The sequence below is a fragment of the Papaver somniferum genome, chromosome 5 (assembly GCF_003573695.1).
Source record: "Papaver somniferum cultivar HN1 chromosome 5, ASM357369v1, whole genome shotgun sequence".
In the NCBI taxonomy this organism is placed as follows: domain Eukaryota; kingdom Viridiplantae; phylum Streptophyta; class Magnoliopsida; order Ranunculales; family Papaveraceae; genus Papaver; species Papaver somniferum.
In genome coordinates this window covers 70,656,809-70,679,834 of record NC_039362.1, presented here as the reverse complement: position 1 = coordinate 70,679,834, position 23,026 = coordinate 70,656,809, and positions in this window count along the sequence as shown.

Below are 23,026 nucleotides of genomic sequence, written 5' to 3'. Positions count from 1 at the left end.
GACTATTATGGACTAGAACTTCGCAAGAACGATGGATCTTTAGGAGTTTCCGGGTAAGATTCCATGGGAATATTCTCATAAACCCCTGAACACACACGAATTCGCAAACTTAGAGAAGTGAACTTGTTCGGAGATCGAAACCTGGCCAAGAGTGGACTACTATTGGACAAGAACTTCGCAAGAACGATGGATCTTTAGCAGTTTTCGGGTAAGATTCCAAGGGAATATTCTCGTAAACCCCTAAACACACACGAATTCGCAAGCTTCGAGAAGTGAACTTATTCGGAGATCGAAACCTGGCCAAGAGTGGACTACTATTGGACTAAAACTTCGCAATAACGATGGATCTTTAGCAGTTTTCGGGTAAGATTCCATGGGAATATTCTCATAAACCCCTAAACACACACGAATCCGCAAACTTCGAGAAGTGAACTTGTTCGGAGATCGAAACCTAGCCAGGAGTGGACTACTATTGGACTAGAACTTCACAAGAACGATGGATCTCTAGCAGTTTCCGAGTAAGATTACATGGGAATATTCTCATAAACCCCTAAACACACACGAATTCGCAAACTTCGAGAAGTGAACTTGTCTGGAGATCGAAACTTGGCCAGGAGTGGACTACTATTGGACTAGAACTTCGCAAGAACGATGGATCTTTAGCAGTTTCTAGGTAAGATTCCATGGGAATATTCTTATAAACCCCTAAACACACATGAATTCGCAAACTTCAAGAAGTGAACTTGTTCAGAGATGGAAACCTGGCCAGGAGTGGACTAATATTGGACTAGAAATTCGCAAGAACGATGGATCTTTAGCCGTTTTCGGGTATGATTCCATGGGAATATTCTCATAAACCCCTAAACACATACGAATTCGTAAACTTCGAGAAGTGAACTTGTTCGGAGATCGAAACCTGGCCAAGAGTGGACTACTATTGGACTAGAACTTCGCAAGAACGATGGATCTTTAGCAGTTTTCGGGTAAGATTCCATGGGAATATTTTCAGAAACCCCTAAACACACACGAATTCGCAAACTTCGAGAAGTGAACTTGTTCGGAGATCGAAACCTGGCAAGGAGTGGACTACTAATGGATTAGAACTTCGCAAGAACAATGGATCTTTAGCAGTTTCCGAGTAAGATTACATGGGAATATTCTCATAAACCCCTAAACACACACGAATTCACAAACTTCGAGAAGTGAATTTCTTCGGAGATCGAAACCTGGCCAGGAGCGGACAACTATTGGACTAGAAATTCGCAAGAACGATGGATATTTAGCAGTTTCCTGGTAAGATTCCATGGGAATATTTTCATAAACCCCTAAACACACACGAATTCGCAAACTTCGAGAAGTGAACTTGTTCGGAGATCAAAACCTGACCAGAAGTGGACAACTATTGCACTAGAACTTCGCAAGAACGATAGATCTTTAGCAGTTTCCTGGTAAGATTCAATGAGAATATTCTCATAAACCCCTAAACGCTCACGATTTCGCAAATTTCCAAAAGTGAACTTGTTCAGAGATCGAAATCTGGCCAGGAATGGACTAGAACTTCGCATGAATGATGGATCTTTAGCAGTTTCCGAGTAATATTCCATGGGAATATTCTCATAAACCCCTAAACACACACAAATTCGCATACTTCGAGAAGTGAACTTTTCTTGAGATCGAAACCTGGCCAGGAGTGGAATACTATTGGACTAGAACTTCGCAAGAACGATGGATCTTTAGAAGTTTCTAGGTAAGATTCCATGGGAATATTCTTATAAACCCCTAAACACACATGAATTCGCAAACTTCGAAAAGTGAACTTGTTAAGAGATCGAAACCTGGCCAGGAGTGGACTACTATTGGACTAGAAATTCGCAAGAAGGATGGATATTTAGCATTTTTCGGGTAAGATTCCATGGGAATATTCTCATAAACCCCTAAACACACACGAATTCGCAAACTTCGAGAATTGAACTTGTTCGGAGATCGAAACCTGGACAGGAGTGGACTACTATTGGACTAGAACTTCGCAAGAACGATGGATCTTTAGCAGTTTTCGGGTAAGATTCCATGGGAATATTCTCATAAACCCTAAACACACACGAATTCGCAAACTTCGAGAAGTGAACTTGTTCGGAGATCGAAACCTGGCCAGGAGTGGACTACTACTGGACTAGAACTTCGCAAGAACAATGGATCTTTATCAGTTTCCGGGTAAGATTCCATTGGAATAATCTCATAAACCTCAAAAGACACACAAATTCGCAAACTTCGAGAAGTGAACTTATTCGGAGATCGAAACCTGGCCAGGAGTGGACTACTATTGGACTAGAACTTCGCAAGAACGATGGATCTTTAGGAGTTTCCGGGTAAGATTCCATGGGAATATTCTCATAAACCCCTGAACACACACGAATTCGCAAACTTAGAGAAGTGAACTTGTTCGGAGATCGAAACCTGGCCAAGAGTGGACTACTATTGGACTAGAACTTCGCAAGAACGATGGATCTTTAGCAATTTTCGGGTAAGATTCCAAGGGAATATTCTCGTAAACCCCTAAACACACACGAATTCGCAAGCTTCGAGAAGTGAACTTATTCGGAGATCGAAACCTGGCCAAGAGTGGACTACTATTGGACTAAAACTTCGCAATAACGATGGATCTTTAGCAGTTTCCGGGTAAGATTCCATGGGAATATTCTCATAAACCCCTAAACACACACGAATTCGCAAACTTCGAGAAGTGAACTTGTTCGGAGATCGAAACCTAGCAAGGAGTGGACTACTATTGGACTAGAACTTCACAAGAACGATGGATCTCTAGCAGTTTCCGAGTAAGATTACATGGGAATATTCTCATAAACCCCTAAACATAGACGAATTCGCAAACTTCGAGAAGTGAACTTGTTCGGAGATCGAAACCTGGATAGGAGTGGACTACTATTGGACTAGAACTTCGCAAGAACGATGGATCTTTAGCAGTTTCTAGGTAAGATTCCATGGGAATATTCTTATAAACCCCTAAACACACATGAATTCGCAAACTTCAAGAAGTGAACTTGTTCAGAGATCGAAACCTGGCTAGGAGTGGACTACTATTGGACTAGAAATTCGCAAGAACGATGGATCTTTAGCAGTTTTCGGGTAAGATCCATGGGAATATTCTCATAAACCCCTAAACACACACGAATTCGTAAACTTCGAGAAATGAACTTGTTCGGAGATCGAAACCTGGCCAGGAGTGGACTACTATTGGACTAGACCTTCACAAGAACGATGGATCTTTAGCAGTTTTCGGGTAAGATTCCATGGGAATATTCTCAGAAACCCCTAAACACACACGAATTCGCAAACTTCGAGAAGTGAACTTGTTCGGAGATCGAAACCTGGCTAGGAGTGGACTACTACTGGATTAGAACTTCGCAAGAAGGATGGATCTTTAGCAGTTTCCGAGTAAGATTACATGGGAATATTCTCATAAACCCCTAAACACACACGAATTCACAAACTTCGAGAAGTGAACTTCTTCGGAGATCGAAACCTGGCCAGGAGTGGACAACTATTGGACTAGAAATTCGCAAGAACGATGGATATTTAGCAGTTTCCTGGTAAGATTCCATGGGAATATTCTCATAAACCCCTAAACACACACGCATTCGCAAACTTCGAGAAGTGAACTTGTTCGGAGATCAAAACCTGACCAGAAGTGGACAACTATTGGACTAGAACTTCGCAAGAACGATAGATCTTTAGCAGTTTCCTGGTAAGATTCCATTAGAATATTCTCATAAACCCCTAAACGCACACGATTTCGCAAATTTCACAAAGTGAACTTGTTCAGAGATCGAAACCTGGCCAGGAATGGACTACTATTGGACTAGAACTTCACAAGAACGATGGATCTCTAGCAGTTTCCGAGTAAGATTACATGGGAATATTCTCATAAACCCCTAAACACAGACGAATTCGCAAACTTCGAGAAGTGAACTTGTTCGGAGATCGAAACCTGGCTAGGAGTGGACTACTATTGGACTAGAATTTCGCAAGAAAAATGGATCTTTAGCAGTTTCCGGGTAAGATTACATGGGAATATTCACATAAACCCCTAAACACACACGAATTCGCAAACTTCGAGAAGTGAACTTGTTCGGAGATCGAAACCTGGCCAGGAGTGGACTACTATTGGACTAGAACTTCGCAAGAACGATGGATCTTTAGCAGTTTCCGAGTAAGATTACATGGGAATATTCTCATAAACCGCTAAAAACACACGAATTCGCAAACTTTGAGAAGTGAACTTGTTCGGAGATCGAAACTTGGCCAGGTGTGGACAACTATTGGACTAGAAATTCGCAAGAAAGATGGATCTTTAGCAGTTTTTTGGTTAGATTCCATGGGAATATTCTCATAAACCCCTAAACACACACGATTATGCAAAGTTCGAACAGTGAACTTGTTCGGAGAACGAAACCTGACCATGAGTGGACTAGAACTTCGCATGAATGATGGATCTTTAGCAGTTTCCGAGTAAGATTCCATGGGAATATTCTCATAAACCCCTAAACACACACAAATTCGCAAACTTCGAGAAGTGAACTTTTCTGGAGATCGAAACCTGGCCAGGAGTGTACTATTGGACTAGAACTTCGCAAGAACGATGGATCTTTAGAAGTTTCTAGGTAAGATTCCATGGGATATTCATATAAACCCCTAAACACACATGAATTCGCAAACTTCGAGAAGTGAACTTGTTAAGAGATCGAAACCTGGCCAGGAGTGGACTACTATTGGACTAGAAATTCGCAAGAACGATGGATCTTTAGCATTTTTCGGGTAAGATTACATTGGAATATTCTCATAAACCGCTAAAAACACACGAATTCGCAGACTTCGAGAAGTGAACTTGTTCGGAGATCGAAACTTGGCCAGGAGTGGACAACTATTGGACTAGAAATTCGCAAGAAAGATGGATCTTTAGCAGTTTTTTGGTAAGATTCCATGGGAATATTCTCATAAACCCCTAAACACACACGATTATGCAAAGTTCGAACAGTGAACTTGTTCGGAGATCGAAACCTGACCATGAGTGGACTAGAACTTCGCATGAATGATGGATCTTTAGCAGTTTTCGGGTAAGATTCCATGGGAATATTCTCATAAACCCCTAAACACACACAAATTCACAAACTTCGAGAAGTGAACTTTTCTGGAGATCGAAACCTGGCCAGGAGTGGACTACTATTGGACTAGAACGTCGCAAGAACGATGGATATTTAGAAGTTTCTATGTAAGATTCCATGGGAATATTCTTATAAACCCCTAAACACACATGAATTCGCAAACTTCGAAAAGTGAACTTGTTAAGAGATTGAAACCTGGCCAGGAGTGGACTACTATTGGACTAGAAATTCGCAAGAAGGATGGATCTTTAGCATTTTTCGGGTAAGATTCCATGGGAATATTCTCATAAACCCCTAAACACACACGAATTCGCAAACTTCGAGAATTGAACTTGTTCGGAGATCGAAACCTGGCCAGGAGTGGACTACTATTGGACTAGAACTTCGCAAGAACGATGGATCTTTAGCAGTTTTCGGGTAAGATTCCATGGGAATATTCTCATAAACCCCTAAACACACACGAATTCGCAAACTTCGAGAAGTGAACTTGTTCGGAGATCGAAACCTGGCCAGGAGTGGACTACTACTGGACTAGAACTTCGCAAGAACAATGGATCTTTAGCAGTTTCCGTGTAAGATTCCATGGGAATAATCTCATAAACCTCAAAAGACACACAAATTCGCAAACTTCGAGAAGTGAACTTGTTCGGAGATCGAAACCTGGCCAGGAGTGGACTACTATTGGACTAGAAATTCGCAAGAACGATGGATCTTTAGTAGTTTTCGGGTAAGGTTCCATGGGAATATTCTCATAAACCCCTAAACACACACGAATTTGCAAACTTCGAGAAGTGAACTTGTTCGGAGATCGAAACCTGGCGAGGAGTGGACTACTATTGGACTAGAAATTCGCTAGAAAGATGGATCTTTAGCAGTTTCCTTGTAAGATTCCATGGGAATATTCTCATAAACCCCTAAACACACACGATTTTGCAAAGTTCGAACAATGAACTTGTTCGGAGATCGAAACCTGGCCAGGAGTGGAATAAACTTCGCATGAATGATGGATCTTAGCAGTTTCCGGGTAAGATTCCATGGGAAAAAATTTTCTCATAAACACCTAAACAAACACGATTTCACAAACTTCGAGAAGTGAACTTGTTCGGAGATCAAAACCTGGCTAGGAGTGGACTCCTATTGGACTATAATTCGCAAGAATGATGGATCTTTAGCAGTTACCGGGTAAGATTCCATAGGAATATTCTTATAAACCTCTAAACACACACGAATTCGCAAATTTCGAGAAGTAAACTTGTTCGGAGATCGAAACATGGACAGGAGTGGACTACTATTGGACTAGAACTTCGCAAGAACGATAGATCTTTAAGAGTTTTCGGGTAAGATTCTATGGGAATATTCTCATAAACCCCTAAACACACACGAATTCGCAAACTTCGAAAAGTGAACTTGTTCGGAGATCGAAACCTGGCCAGGAGTGGACTACTATTGGACTAGAACTTCGCAAGAACGATGGATCTTTAGCAGTTTTCGGGTAAGATTCCAAGGGAATATTCTCATAAACCTATAAACACACACGAATTCGCAAGCTTCGAGAAGTGAACTTGTTCGGAGATCGAAACCTGGCCAGGAGTGGACTACTATTGGACTAGAATTTCGCAAGAACGATGGATCTTTAGTAGTTTTCGGGTAAGATACCAAGGGAATATTCTCATAAACCCCTAAACACACACAAATTCACAAGCTTCGAGGAGTGAACTTGTTCGGAGATCCAAACCTGGCCAGGAGTGGACTACTATTGGACTAGAACTTCGCAAGAACGATGGATCTTTAGCAGTTTCCGGGTAAGATTCAATGGGAATATTCTCATAAACCCCTAAACACACACGAAGTCGCAAACTTCGAGAAGTGAACTCGTTCGGAGATCGAAACCTGGCCTGGAGTGGACTACTATTGGACTAGAACTTCGCAAGAACGATGGATCTTTAGCAGTTTCCGGGTAAGATTCCATGGGAATATTCTCATAAACCTCTAAACACACACGATTTTGCAAAGTTCGAAAATGAACTTGTACGGAGATCGAAACCTGGGTAGGAGTGGACTAAAACTTCGCATGAATGATGGATCTTTAGTAGTTTCCGAGTAAGATTCCATGGGAAAATATTCTCAGAAACCCCTAAACAAACACGAATTCGCAAACTTCGAGAAGTGAACTTGTTCGGAGATCAAAACCTGGCCAGGAGTGGACTACTAATGGACTAGAACTTCGCTAGAACGATGGATCTTTAGCAGTTTCCGGGTAAGATTCCTTGGGAATATTCTCATAAACCCCTAAACACACACGATTTTATAAAGTTCGAAAAGTGAACTTGTTCGGAGATTGAAACCTGGCCAGAAGTGGACTAAAATTTCCCATGAATAATGGATCTTTAGCAGTTTCCAGGTAAGATTCCATGGGAAAATATTCTCATAAACCCCTAAACAAACGCGAATTCGCAAACTTCGAGAAGTGAACTTGTTCGAGATCAAAACCTGGACAGGAGTGGACTCCTATTGGACTAGAACTTCGCAAGAATGATAGATCTTTAGCAGTTTCCGGGTAAGATTCCATAGGAATATTCTTATAAACCCCTTAACACACACAAATTCGCAAACTTCGAGAAGTAAACTTGTTCGGATATCGATACCTGGCCAGGAGTGGACTACTATTGTACTAGAACTTCACAAGAACGATGGATCTCTAGCAGTTTCCGAGTAAGATTACATGGAAATATTCTCATAAACCCCTAAACATAGACGAATTCGCAAACTTCGAGAAGTGAACTTGTTCGGAGATCGAAACCTGGATAGGAGTGGACTACTATTGGACTAGAACTTCGCAAGAACGACGAATATTTAGAAGTTTCCTGGTAAGATTCCATGCGAATATTCTCATAAACCCCTAAACACACACGATTTCGCAAACTTCCAAAAGTGAACTTGTTCAGAGATCGAAACCTGGCCAGGAGTGGACTAGAACTTCGTATGAATGATGGATCTTTGGCAGTTTCCGAGTAATATTCCATGGGAATATTCTCATAAACCCCTAAACACAGACGAATTCGCAAACTTCGAGAAGTGAACTTGTTCGGAGATCGAAACCTGGCTAGGAGTGGACCACTATTGGACTAGAACTTCGCAAGATCGATGGATCTTTAGCAGTTTCCGGGTAAGATTCCATTGGAATATTCTCATAAACCCCTAAACACACACGAATTCGCAAACTTCGAGAAGTGAACTTGTTCGGAGATCGAAACCTGGCCAGGAATGGCCTACTATTGGACTAGAACTTCGCAAGAACGATGGATCTTTAGCAGTTTCCGAGTAAGATTACATGGCAATATTCTCATAAACCGCTAAAAACACACGAATTCGCAAACTTCGAGAAGTGAACTTGTTCAGAGATCGAAACTTGGCCAGGAGTGGACAACTATTGGACTAGAAATTCGCTAGAAAGATGGATCTTTAGCAGTTTCCTGGTAAGATTCCATGGGAATATTCTCATAAACCCCTAAACACACACGATTTTGCAAAGTTCGAACAATGAACTTTTTTGGAGATCGAAACCTGGCCAGGAGTGGACTAAACTTCGCATGAATGATGGATATTTAGCAGTTTCCGGGTAAGATTCCACGGGAAAATATTCTCATAAACCCCTAAACAAATACGAATTCACAAACTTCGAGAAGTGAACTTTTTCGGAGATCAAAACCTGGCCAGGAGTGGACTCCTATTGGACTATAACTTCGCAAGAATGATGGATCTTTAGCAGTTTCCGGGTAAGATTTCATAGGAATATTCTTATAAACCTCTAAACACACACGAATTCGCAAACTTCGAGAAGTAAATTTATTTGGAGATCGAAACTTGGACGGGAGTGGACTAATATTGGACTAGAATTTCGCAAGAACGATGGATCTTTAGCAGTTTTCGGGTAAGATACCAAGGGAATATTCTCATAAACCCCTAAACACACACAAATTCACAAGCTTCGAGGAGTGAACTTGTTCGGAGATCCAAACCTGGCCAGGAGTGGACTACTATTGGACTAGAACTTCGCAAGAACGATGGATCTTTAGCAGTTTCCGGGTAAGATTCAATGGGAATATTCTCATAAACCCCTAAACACACACGAAGTCGCAAACTTCGAGAAGTGAACTTGTTCGGAGATCGAAACCTGGCCTGGAGTGGACTACTATTGGATTAGAACTTCGCAAGAACGATGGATCTTTAGCAGTTTCCGGGTAAGATTCCATGGGTATATTCTCATAAACCCCTAAACACACACGATTTTGCAAAGTTCGAAAATGAACTTGTACAGAGATAGAAACCTGGGTAGGAGTGGACTAAAACTTCGCATGAATGATGGATATTTAGTAGTTTCCGAGTAAGATTCCATGGGAAAATATTCTCAGAAACCCCTAAACAAACACGAATTCGCAAACTTCGAGAAGTGAACTTGTTCGGAGATCAAAACCTGGCCAGAAGTGGACTAAAACTTCGCATGAATAATGGATCTTTAGCAGTTTCCGGGTAAGATTCCATGGGAAAATATTCTCATAAACCCTAAACAAACACGAATTCGCAAACTTCGAGAAGTGAACTTATTCGAGATCAAAACCTGGCCAGGAGTGGACTCCTATTGGACTAGAACTTCGCAAGAACGATAGATCTTTAGCAGTTTCCGGGTAAGATTCCATAGGAATATTCTTATAAACCCCTTAACACACACGAATTCGCAAACTTCGAGAAGTAAATTTGTTCGGAGATCGATACCTGGCCAGGAGTGGACTACTATTGTACTAGAACTTCGCAAGAACGATGGATCTTTAGGAGTTTCCGGGTAAGATTCCATGGGAATATTCTCATAAACCTCTAAACACACACGAATTCGCAAACTTCGAGAAGTGAACTTGTTCGGAGATCAAAACCTGGCCAGAAGTGGAGAACTATTGGACTAGAACTTCACAAGAACGATGGATATTTTGCAGTTTCCTGGTAAGATTCCATGAGAATATTCATAAACCCCTAAACACACACGAATTCGCAAACTTTCAAAAGTGAACTTGTTCAGAGATCGAAACCTGGCCTAGGAGTAGAATACTATTGGACTAGAAATTCGCAAGAACGATGGATCTTTAGCAGTTTCCGGGTAAGATTCCATGGGAAAATATTCTCATAAACCCCTAAACAATCACGAATTCGCAAACTTCGAGAAGTGAACTTGTTCGGAGATCGAAACCTGGCCAGGAGTGGACAACTATTGGACTAGAAATTCGCAAGAACGATGGATCTTTAGTAGTTTTCGGGTAAGATTCCAAGGGAATATTCTCATAAACCTATAAACACACACGAATTCGCAAGCTTCGAGAAGTGAACTTGTTCGGAGATCGAAACCTGGCCAGGAGTGGACTACTATTGGACTAGAATTTCGCAAGAACGATGGATTTTTAGCAGTTTTCGGGTAAGATACCAAGGGAATATTCTCATAAACCCCTAAACACACACGAATTCACAAGCTTCGAGGAGTGAACTTGTTCGGAGATCCAAACCTGGCCAGGAGTGGACTACTATTGGACTAGAACTTCGCAAGAACGATGGATCTTTAGCAGTTTCCGGGTAAGATTCAATGGGAATATTCTCATAAACCCCTAAACACACACGAAGTCGCAAACTTCGAGAAGTGAACTTGTTCGGAGATCGAAACCTGGCCTGGAGTGGACTACAATTGGACTAGAACTTCGCAAGAACGATGGATCTTTAGCAGTTTTCGGGTAAGATTCAATGGCAATATTCTCATAAACCCTTAAACACACACGAATTCGCAAACTTCCAAAAGTGAATTTGTTCAGAGATCGAAACCTGGCCCAGGAGTAGAATACTATTGGACTAGAAATTCGCAAGAACGATGGATCTTTAGCAGTTTCCGGGTAAGATTCCATGGGAAAATATTCTCATAAACCTCTAAACAAACACGAATTCGCAAACTTCGAGAAGTGAACTTATTCGGAGATCGAAACTTGGACAGGAGTGGACAACTATTGGACTAGAAATTCGCAAGAACGATGGATCTTTAGTAGTTTTCGGGTAAGATTCCAAGGGAATATTCTCATAAACCTATAAACACACACGAATTCGCAAGCTTCGAGAAGTGAACTTGTTCGGAGATCGAAACCTGGCCAGGAGTGGACTACTATTGGACTAGATTTCGCAAGAACGATGGATCTTTAGCAGTTTTCGGGTAAGATACCAAGGGAATATTCTCATAAACCCCTAAAAACAGACGAATTCACAAGCTTCGAGGAGTGAACTTGTTCGGAGATCCAAATCTGGCCAGGAGTGGACTACTATTGGACTAGAACTTCGCAAGAACGATGTATCTTTAGCAGTTTCCGGGTAAGATTCAATGGGAATATTCTCATAAACCCCTAAACACACACGAAGTCGCAAACTTCGAGAAGTGAACTTGTTCGGAGATCGAAACCTGGCCTGGAGTGGACTACTATTGGACTAGAACTTCGCAAGAACGATGGATCTTTAGCAGTTTCCGGGTAAGATTCCATGGGAATATTCTCATAAACCCCTAAACACACACGATTTTGCAAAGTTCGAAAATGAACTTGTACGGAGATCGAAACCTGGCCAGGAGTGGACTAAAACTTCGCATGAATGATGGATCTTTAGTAGTTTCCGAGTAAGATTCCATGCGAAAATATTGTCAAAAACCCCTAAACAAACATGAATTCGCAAACTTCGAGAAGTGAACTTGTTCGGAGATCGAAACCTTGCCAGGAGTGGACTACTATTGGACTAGAACTTCGCAAGAACGATGGATCTTTAGCAGTTACCGGGTAAGATTCCACGAGAATATTCTCATAAACCCCTTAACACACACGAATTCGCAAGCTTCGAGAAGTGAACTTGTTCGGAGATCGAAACCTGGCCAGGAGTGGACTACTATTGGACTAGAATTTCGCAAGAACGATGGATCTTTAGCAGTTTTCGGGTAAGATACCAAGGGAATATTCTCATAAACCCCTAAACACACACGAATTCACAAGCTTCGAGGAGTGAACTTGTTCGGAGATCCAAACCTGGCCAGGAGTGGACTACTATTGGACTAGAACTTCGCAAGAACGATGGATCTTTAGCAGTTTCCGGGTAAGATTCAATGGGAATATTCTCATAAACCCCTAAACACACACGAAGTCGCAAACTTCGAGAAGTGAACTTGTTCGGAGATCGAAACCTGGCCTGGAGTGGACTACAATTGGACTAGAACTTCGCAAGAACGATGGATCTTTAGCAGTTTTCGGGTAAGATTCAATGGCAATATTCTCATAAACCCTTAAACACACACGAATTCGCAAACTTCCAAAAGTGAATTTGTTCAGAGATCGAAACCTGGCCCAGGAGTAGAATACTATTGGACTAGAAATTCGCAAGAACGATGGATCTTTAGCAGTTTCCGGGTAAGATTCCATGGGAAAATATTCTCATAAACCTCTAAACAAACACGAATTCGCAAACTTCGAGAAGTGAACTTATTCGGAGATCGAAACTTGGACAGGAGTGGACAACTATTGGACTAGAAATTCGCAAGAACGATGGATCTTTAGTAGTTTTCGGGTAAGATTCCAAGGGAATATTCTCATAAACCTATAAACACACACGAATTCGCAAGCTTCGAGAAGTGAACTTGTTCGGAGATCGAAACCTGGCCAGGAGTGGACTACTATTGGACTAGATTTCGCAAGAACGATGGATCTTTAGCAGTTTTCGGGTAAGATACCAAGGGAATATTCTCATAAACCCCTAAAAACAGACGAATTCACAAGCTTCGAGGAGTGAACTTGTTCGGAGATCCAAATCTGGCCAGGAGTGGACTACTATTGGACTAGAACTTCGCAAGAACGATGTATCTTTAGCAGTTTCCGGGTAAGATTCAATGGGAATATTCTCATAAACCCCTAAACACACACGAAGTCGCAAACTTCGAGAAGTGAACTTGTTCGGAGATCGAAACCTGGCCTGGAGTGGACTACTATTGGACTAGAACTTCGCAAGAACGATGGATCTTTAGCAGTTTCCGGGTAAGATTCCATGGGAATATTCTCATAAACCCCTAAACACACACGATTTTGCAAAGTTCGAAAATGAACTTGTACGGAGATCGAAACCTGGCCAGGAGTGGACTAAAACTTCGCATGAATGATGGATCTTTAGTAGTTTCCGAGTAAGATTCCATGCGAAAATATTGTCAAAAACCCCTAAACAAACATGAATTCGCAAACTTCGAGAAGTGAACTTGTTCGGAGATCGAAACCTGGCCAGGAGTGGACTACTATTGGACTAGAACTTCGCAAGAACGATGGATCTTTAGCAGTTACCGGGTAAGATTCCACGAGAATATTCTCATAAACCCCTTAACACACACGAATTCGCAAACTTCGAGAAGTAAACTTGTTCGGAGATCGATACCTGGCCAAGAGTGGACTACTATTGTACTAGAACTCCGAAAAAACGATGGATCTTTAGGAGTTTCCGGGTAAGATTCCATGGGAATATTCTCATAAACCCCTAAACACACACGAATTCGCAAACTTCGAGAAGTGAACTTGTTCGGAGATCAAAACCTGGCCAGAAGTGACAACTATTGGACTAGAACTTCTCCAGAACGATGGATATTTTGCAGTTTCATGTTAAGATTCCATGAGAATATTCTCATAAACCCCTAAACACACACGATTTCTCAAACTTCCAAAAGTGAACTTGTTCAGAGATCGAAACCTGGCCAGGAGTGGACTAGAACTTCGTATGAATGATGGATCTTTGGCAGTTTCCGAGTAAGATTCCATGGGAATATTCTCATAAACCCCTAAACACACACAAATCCGCAAACTTCGAGAAGTGAACTTGTTCGGAGATCGAAACCTGGCCTGAAGTGGACTACTATTGGACTAGAACTTCGCAAGAACGATGGATCTTTAGCAGTTTCCGGGTAAGATTCCATGGGAATATTCTCATAAACCCCTAAACACACACGATTTTATAAAGTTCGAAAAGTGAACTTGTTCGGAGATCGAAACCTGGCCAGAAGTGGACCAAAACTTCGCATGAATAATGGATCTTTAGCAGTTTCTGGGTAAGATTCCATGGGAATATTCTCATAAACCCCTAAACAAACACGAATTCGCAAACTTCGAGAAGTGAACTTGTTCGAGATCAAAACCTGGCCAGGAGTGGACTCCTATTGGACTAGAACTTCGCAAGAACGATAGATCTTTAGCAGTTTCCGGGTAAGATTCCATAGGAATATTTTTATAAACCCCTTAACACACACGAATTCGCAAACTTCGAGAAGTAAACTTGTTCGGAGATCGATACCTGGCCAGGAGTGGACTACTATTGTACTAGAACTTCGCAAGAACGATTGATCTTTAGGAGTTTCCGGGTAAGATTCCATGGGAATATTCTCATAAACCCCTAAACACACACGAATTCGCAAACTTCGAGAAGTGAACTTGTTCGGAGATCAAAACCTGGCCAGAAGTGGATAACTATTGGACTAGAACTTCGCAAGAACGATGGATATTTAGCAGTTTCCTGGTAAGATTCCATGAGAATATTCTCATAAACCCCTAAACACACACAAATTCGCAAACTTCCAAAAGTGAACTTGTTCAGAGATCGAAACCTGACACATGAGTAGAATACTATTGGACTAGAAATTCGCAAGAACGATGGATCTTTAGCAGTTTCCGGGTAAGATTCCATGGGAAAATATTCTCAAAAACCCCTAAACAAACACGAATTCGCAAACTTCGAGAAGTGAACTTGTTCGGAGATCGAAACCTGACCAGGAGTGGACAACTATTGGACTAGAAATTCGCAAGAACGATGGATCTTTAGTAGTTTCCTGGTAAGATTCCATGGGAATATTCTCATAAACCTCTAAACACACGATTTTATAAAGTTCGAAAAGTGAACTTATTCGGAGATCGAAACCTGGCCAGGAGTGGACTAAAACTTCGCATGAATGATGGATCTTTAGCAGTTTCCGGGTAAGATTCCATGGGAAAATATTCTCATAAACCCCTAAACAAACACGAATTCGCAAACTTCGAGAAGTAAACTTTTTCGAGATCAAAACCTGGCCAGGAGTGGACTACTATTGTATTAGAACATCGCAAGAACGATGGATCTTTAGGAGTTTCCGGGTAAGATTCCATGGGAATATTCTCATAAACCCCTGAACACACACGAATTCGCAAACTTCGAGAAGTGAACTTGTTCGGAGATCGAAACCTGGCCAAGAAAGGACTACTATTGGACTAGCACTTAGCAAGAACGATGGATCTTTAGCAGTTTTCGGGTAAGATTCCAAGGGAATATTATCGTCAACCCCTAAACACACACGAATTCGCTAGCTTCGAGAAGTGAACTTGTTCGGAGATCGAAACATGGCCAGGAGTGGACTACTATTGGACTAGAACTTCGAAAGAACGATGTATCTTTAGCAGTTTCCGGGTAAGATTCAATGGGAATATTCTCATAAACCCCTAAACATACACGAAGTCGCAAACTTCGAGAAGTGAACTTGTTCGGAGATCGAAACCTGGCCAGGAGTGGACTACTATTGGACTAGAACTTCGCAAGAACGATGGATCTTTAGCAGTTACCGGGTAAGATTCCACGAGAATATTCTCATAAACCCCTTAACACACACGAATTCGCAAACTTCGAGAAGTAAACTTGTTCGGAGATCGATACATGGCCAGGAGTGGACTACTATTGTACTAGAACTTCGCAAGAACGATGGATCTTTAGGAGTTTCCGGGTAAGATTCCATGGGAATATTCTCATAAACCCCTAAACACACACGAATTCGCAAACTTCGAGAAGTGAACTTGTTCGGAGATCAAAACCTGGCCAGAAGTGACAACTATTGGACTAGAACTTCTCCAGAACGATGGATATTTTGCAGTTTCATGTTAAGATTCCATGAGAATATTCTCATAAACCCCTAAACACACACGATTTCTCAAACTTCCAAAAGTGAACTTGTTCAGAGATCGAAACCTGGCCAGGAGTGGACTAGAACTTCGTATGAATGATGGATCTTTGGCAGTTTCCGAGTAAGATTCCATGGGAATATTCTCATAAACCCCTAAACACACACAAATCCGCAAACTTCGAGAAGTGAACTTGTTCGGAGATCGAAACCTGGCCTGAAGTGGACTACTATTGGACTAGAACTTCGCAAGAACGATGGATCTTTAGCAGTTTCCGGGTAAGATTCCATTGGAATATTCTCATAAACCCCTAAACACACACGATTTTATAAAGTTCGAAAAGTGAACTTGTTTGGAGATCGAAACCTAGCCAGAAGTGGACCAAAACTTCGCATGAATAATGGATCTTTAGCAGTTTCTAGGTAAGATTCCATGGGAAAACATTCTCATAAACCCCTAAACAAACACGAATTCGCAAACTTCGAGAAGTGAACTTGTTCGAGATCAAAACCTGGCCAGGAGTGGACTCCAATTGGACTAGAACTTCGCAAGAACGATAGATCTTTAGCAGTTTCCGGGTAAGATTCCATAGGAATATTTTTATAAACCCCTTAACACACACGAATTCGCAAACTTCGAGAAGTAAACTTGTTCGGAGATCGATACCTGGCCAGGAGTGGACTACTATTGTACTAGAACTTCGCAAGAACGATGGATCTTTAGGAGTTTCCGGGTAAGATTCCATGGGAATATTCTCATAAACCCCTAAACACACACGAATTCGCAAACTTCGAGAAGTGAACTTGTTCGGAGATCAAAACCTGGCCAGAAGTGGACAACTATTGGACTAGAACTTCGCAAGAACGATGGATATTTAGCAGTTTCCTGGTAAGATTCCATGAGAATATTCTCAAAAACCCCTAAACACACACAAATTCGCAAACTTCCAAAAGTGAACTTGTTCAGAGATCGAAACCTGACCCATGAGTAGAATACTATTGGACTAGAAATTCGCAAGAACGATGGATCTTTAGCAGTTTCCGGGTAAGATTCCATGGGAAAATATTCTCAAAAACCCCTAAACAAACACGAATTCGCAAACTTCGAGAAGTGAACTTGTTCGGAGATCGAAACCTGACCAGGAGTGGACAACTATTGGACTAGAAATTCGCAAGAACGATGGATCTTTAGTAGTTTCCTGGTAAGATTCCATGGGAATATTCTCATAAACCTCTAAACACACGATTTTATAAAGTTCGAAAAGTGAACTTATTCGGAGATCGAAACCTGGCCAGGAGTGGACTAAAACTTCGCATGAATGATGGATCTTTAGCAGTTTCCGGGTAAGATTCCATGGGAAAATATTCTCATAAACCCCTAAACAAACACGAATTCGCAAACTTCGAGAAGTGAACTTTTTCGAGATCAAAACCTGGCCAGGAGTGGACTACTATTGTATTAGAACATCGCAAGAACGATGGATCTTTAGGAGTTTCCGGGTAAGATTCCATGGGAATATTCTCATAAACCCCTGAACACACACGAATTCGCAAACTTCGAGAAGTGAACTTGTTCGGAGATCGAAACCTGGCCAAGAAAGGACTACTATTAGACTAGCACTTAGCAAGAACGATGGATCTTTAGCAGTTTTCGGGTAAGATTCCAAGGGAATATTATCGTCAACCCCTAAACACACACGAATTCGCTAGCTTCGAGAAGTGAACTTGTTCGGAGATCGAAACATGGCCAGGAGTGGACTACTATTGGACTAGAACTTCGAAAGAACAATGGATATTTAGCAGTTTCCGGGTAAGATTCCATGGGAATATTCTCATAAACCCCTAAACACACACGAATTCGCAAACTTCGAGAAGTGAACTTGTTCGGAGATCGAAACCTAGCTAGGAATGGACTAATATTGGACTAGAACTTCACAAGAACGATGGATCTCTAGCAGTTTCCGAGTAAGATTACATGGGAATATTCTCATAAACCCCTAAACACAGACGAATTCGCAAACTTCGAGAAGTGAACTTGTTCGGAGATCAAAACCTGGCTAGGAGTGGACTACTATTGGACTAGAACTTCGCAACAACGATGGATCTTTAGCAGTTTTCCGGGTAAGATTCCATGGGAATATTCTCATAAACCCCTAAACCACACGAATTCGCAACTTCGAGATGACTTGTTCGGAGATCAAAACCTGGCCAGAAGTGACAACTATTGGACTAGAACTTCACAAGAAGACGATGGATATTTTGCAGTTTCCTGGTAAGATTCCATGAGAAATTCTCATAAACCCCTAACACACACGAATTCACAAACTTTCAAAAGTGAACTTGTTCAGAGATCTTTAGCAGTTTTCGGGTAATATACCAAGGGAATATTCTCATAAACCCCTAAACACACACGAATTCACAAGCTTCGAGGAGTGAACTTGTTCGGAGATCCAAACCTGGCCAGCAGTGGACTAGAACTTCGCAAGAACGATGGATCTTTAGCAGTTTCCGGGTAAGATTCAATGGGAATATTCTCATAAACCCCTAAACACACACGAAGTCGCAAACTTCGAGAAGTGAACTTGTTCGGAGATCGAAACCTGGCCTGGAGTGGACTACAATTGGACTAGAACTTCGCAAGAACGATGGATCTTTAGCAGTTTTCGGGTAAGATTCAATGGCAATATTCTCATAAACCCTTAAACACCCGAATTCGCAAACTTCCAAAAGTGAATTTGTTCAGAGATCGAAACCTGGCCCAGGAGTAGAATACTATGGACTAGAAATTCGCAAGAGCGATGGATCTTGCAGTTTCCGGGTAAGATTCCATGGGAAAATATTCTCATAAACCCCTAAACAAACACGAATTCGCAAACTTCGAGAAGTGAACTTGTTCGGAGATCGAAACCTGTCCAGGAGTGGACAACTATTGGACTAGAAATTCGCAAGAACGATGGATCTTTAGTAGTTTTCGGGTAAGATTCCAAGGGAATATTCTCATAAACCTATAAACACACACGAATTCGCAAGCTTCGAGAAGTGAACTTGTTCAGAGATCGAAACCTGGCCAGGAGTGGACTAGAACTTCGTATGAATGATGGATCTTTGGCAGTTTCCGAGTAAGATTCCATGGGAATATTCTCATAAACCCCTAAACACACACAAATCCGCAAACTTCGAGAAGTGAACTTGTTCGGAGATCGAAACCTGGCCTGAAGTGGACTACTATTGGACTAGAACTTCGCAAGAATGGATCTTTAGCAGTTTCCGGGTAAGATTCCATTGGAATATTCTCATAAACCCCTAACACACACGATTTTATAAAGTTCGAAATGAACTTGTTTGGAGATCGAAACCTAGCCAGAAGTGGACCAAACTTCGCATGAATAATGGATCTTTAGCAGTTTCTAGGTAAGATTCCATGGGAAAACATTCTCATAACCCTAAACAAACACGAATTCGCAAACTTCGAGAAGTGAACTTGTTCGAGATCAAAACCTGGCCAGGAGTGGACTCCAATTGGACTAGAACTTCTCAAGAACGATAGATCTTTAGCAGTTTCCGGGGTAAGATTCCATAGGAATATTTTTATAAACCCCTTAACACACGAATTCGCAAACTTCGAGAAGTAACTTGTGTCGGAGACGATAACCCCCCCTGGCCCAGGAGTGGACTACTATTGTACTAGAACTTCGCAGAACGAATGGATCTTTAGAGTTTTCCTGGGTAAGATTCCATGGGAATATTCTCATAACCCCTAAACACCACGAATTCGCAACTTCGAGAAGTGAACTTGTTCGGAGATCAAACCTGGCCAGAAGTTGGACAACTATTGGACTAGAACTTCGCAAGAACGATGGATATTTAGCAGTTTCCTGGTAAGATTCCATGAGAATATTCTCAAAAAACCCCTAAACAACACAAATTCGCAAACTTCCAAAGTGAACTTGTTCAGAGATCGAAAACCTGACCCATGAGTAGAATACTATTGGACTAGAATTCGCAAGACGATGGATCTTTAGCAGTTTCCGGTAAGATTCCATGGGAAAATATTCTCAAAAACCCTAAACAAACAACGAATTCGCAAACTTCGAGAATGAACTTGTTCGGAGATCGAAACCTGACCAGGAGTGGACAACTATTGGACTAAAATTCGCAAGAACGATGGATCTTTAGTAGTTTCCTGGTAAGATTCCATGGGAATATTCTCATAACCTCTAAACACACGATTTTAATAAGTTCGAAAGTGAACTTATTCGGAGATTCGAAACCTGGCCAGGAGTGGACTCTATTAACTTCGCATGAATGATGGATCTTAGCAGTTTTCCGGGTAAGATTCCATGGGAAATATTCTCATAAACCCCTAACAAACACGAATTCGCAAACTTCGAGAAGTGAACTTTTTCGAGAATCAAAACCTGGCCAGGATGGACTACTATTGTATTAGAACATCGCAAGAACGATGGATCTTTAGGAGTTTCCGGGTAAGATTCCATGGGAATATTCTCATAAACCCTGAACACACACGAATTCGCAAACTTCGAGAAGTGAACTTGTTCGGAGATCGAAACCTGGCCAGAAAGGACTACTATTAGACTAGCACTTAGCAAGAACGATGGATCTTAGCAGTTTTCGGGTAAGATTCCAAGGGAATATTATCGTCACCCCTAAACACACACGAATTCGCTAGCTTCGAGAAGTGAACTTGTTCGGAGATCGAAACATGGCCAGGAGTGGACTACTATTGGACTAGAACTTCGAAGAACATGGATATTTAGCAGTTTCCGGGTAAGATTCCATGGGAATATTCTCATAACCCCTAAACACACACGAATTCGCAACTTCGAGAAGTGAACTTGTTCGGAGATCGAAACCTAGCTAGGATGGACTAATATTGGACTAGAACTTCAACAAGAACGATGGATCTCTAGCAGTTTCCGAGTAGATTACATGGAATATTCTCATAAACCCCTAACACAGACGAATTTCGCAAACTTCGAGAAGTGAACTTGTTCGGAGATCAAACCTGGCTAGGAGTGGACTACTATGGACTAGAACTTCGCAACAACGATGGATCTTTAGCAGTTTTCGGGTAAAATTCCATGGGAATATTCTCATAAACCCCTAAACACACACGAATTCGCAAACTTCGAGAAGTGAAGTTGTTCGGAGATCGAAACCTGTCCAGGAGTGGACTACTATTGGACTAGAACTTCGCAAGAACGATGGATCTTTAGCATTTTTCGGGTAAGATTCCAAGGGAATATTCTCATAAACCTATAAACACACACGAATTCGCAAGCTTCGAGAAGTGAACTTGTTCGGAGATCGAAACCTGGCTAGGAGTGGACTACTATTGGATAGAATTTCGCAAGAACGATGGATCTTTAGCAGTTTTCGGGTAAGATACCAAGGGAATATTCTCATAAACCCCTAAACACACACGAAGTCGCAAACTTCGAAAAAGTAAACTTGTTCGGAGATCGAAACCTGGCCTGGAGTGGACTACTATTGGACTAGAACTTCTCAAGAACGATGGATCTTTAGCAGTTTCCGGGTAAGATTCCATGGGAATATTCTCTTAAACCCCTAAACACACACGATTTTGCAAAGTTCGAAAATGAACTTGTACGGAGATCGAAACCTGGCCAGGAGTGGACTAAAACTTCGCATGAATGATGGATCTTTTGTAGTTTCCGAGTAAGATTCCATGCGAAAATATTCTCGGAAACCCCTAAAGAAACACGAATTCGCAAACTTCGAGAAGTGAACTTGTTCGGAGATCGAAACCTGGCCAGGAGTGGACTACTATTGGACTAGAACTTCGCAAGAACGATGGATATTTAGCAGTTTCGGGGTAAGATTCCATGGGAATATTCTCATAAACCCCTAAACACACACAATTTTATAAAGTTCGAAAAGTGAACTTGTTCAGAGATCGAAACCTGGCCAGAAGTGGACTAAAACTTCGCATGAATAATGATCTTAGCGTTTCCGGTAAGATTCCATGGGAAAATATCTCATAAACCCCTAAACAAACACGAATTCGCAAACTTCGAGAAGTGAACTTGTTCGAGATCAAAACCTTGGCCAGGAGTGGACTCCTATTGGACTAGAACTTCGCAAGAACGATAGGATCTTAAGCAGTTTCCGGGTAAGATTCCATGGAATATTTTAAAACCCTTAACACACACGAATTCGCAAACTTCGAGAAGTAACTTGTTCGGAGATCGAACCTGGCAGGAGTGGACTACTATTGTACTAGAACTTCGCAAGAACGATGGATCTTTAGCAGTTTCCGGTAAGATTCCATGGGAATATCTCATAAACCCCTAACACACACGAATTCGCAAACTTCGAGAAGTGAAAGTTCGGAGATTAAAACCTGGCTAGAAGTGGACAACTGGACTAGAACTGCTCGCAAGAACGATGGATATTTAGCAGTTCTCCTGGTAAGATTCCATGAGATTTCTCATAAACCCCTAAACACACACGAATTCGAAAACTTCCAAATAACTTGTTCAGAGATCGAAACCTGGCCAGGAGTATATACTATTGGACTAGAAATTCGCAAGAACGATGGATCTTTAGCAGTTTCCGGGTAAGATCCATGGGAAAATATTCTCAAAAACCCCTAAACAAACCGAATTCGCAAACTTCGAGAAGTGAACTTGTTCGGAGATCGAAACCTGGTCAGGAGTGGACAACTATTGGACTAGAATTCGTAAGAATGATGGATCTTTAGTAGTTTCCTGGTAAGATTCCATGGGAATTCTCATAAACCCCTAAACACACACGATTTTATAAAGTTCGAAAGTGAAGTTGTTCGGAGATCGAA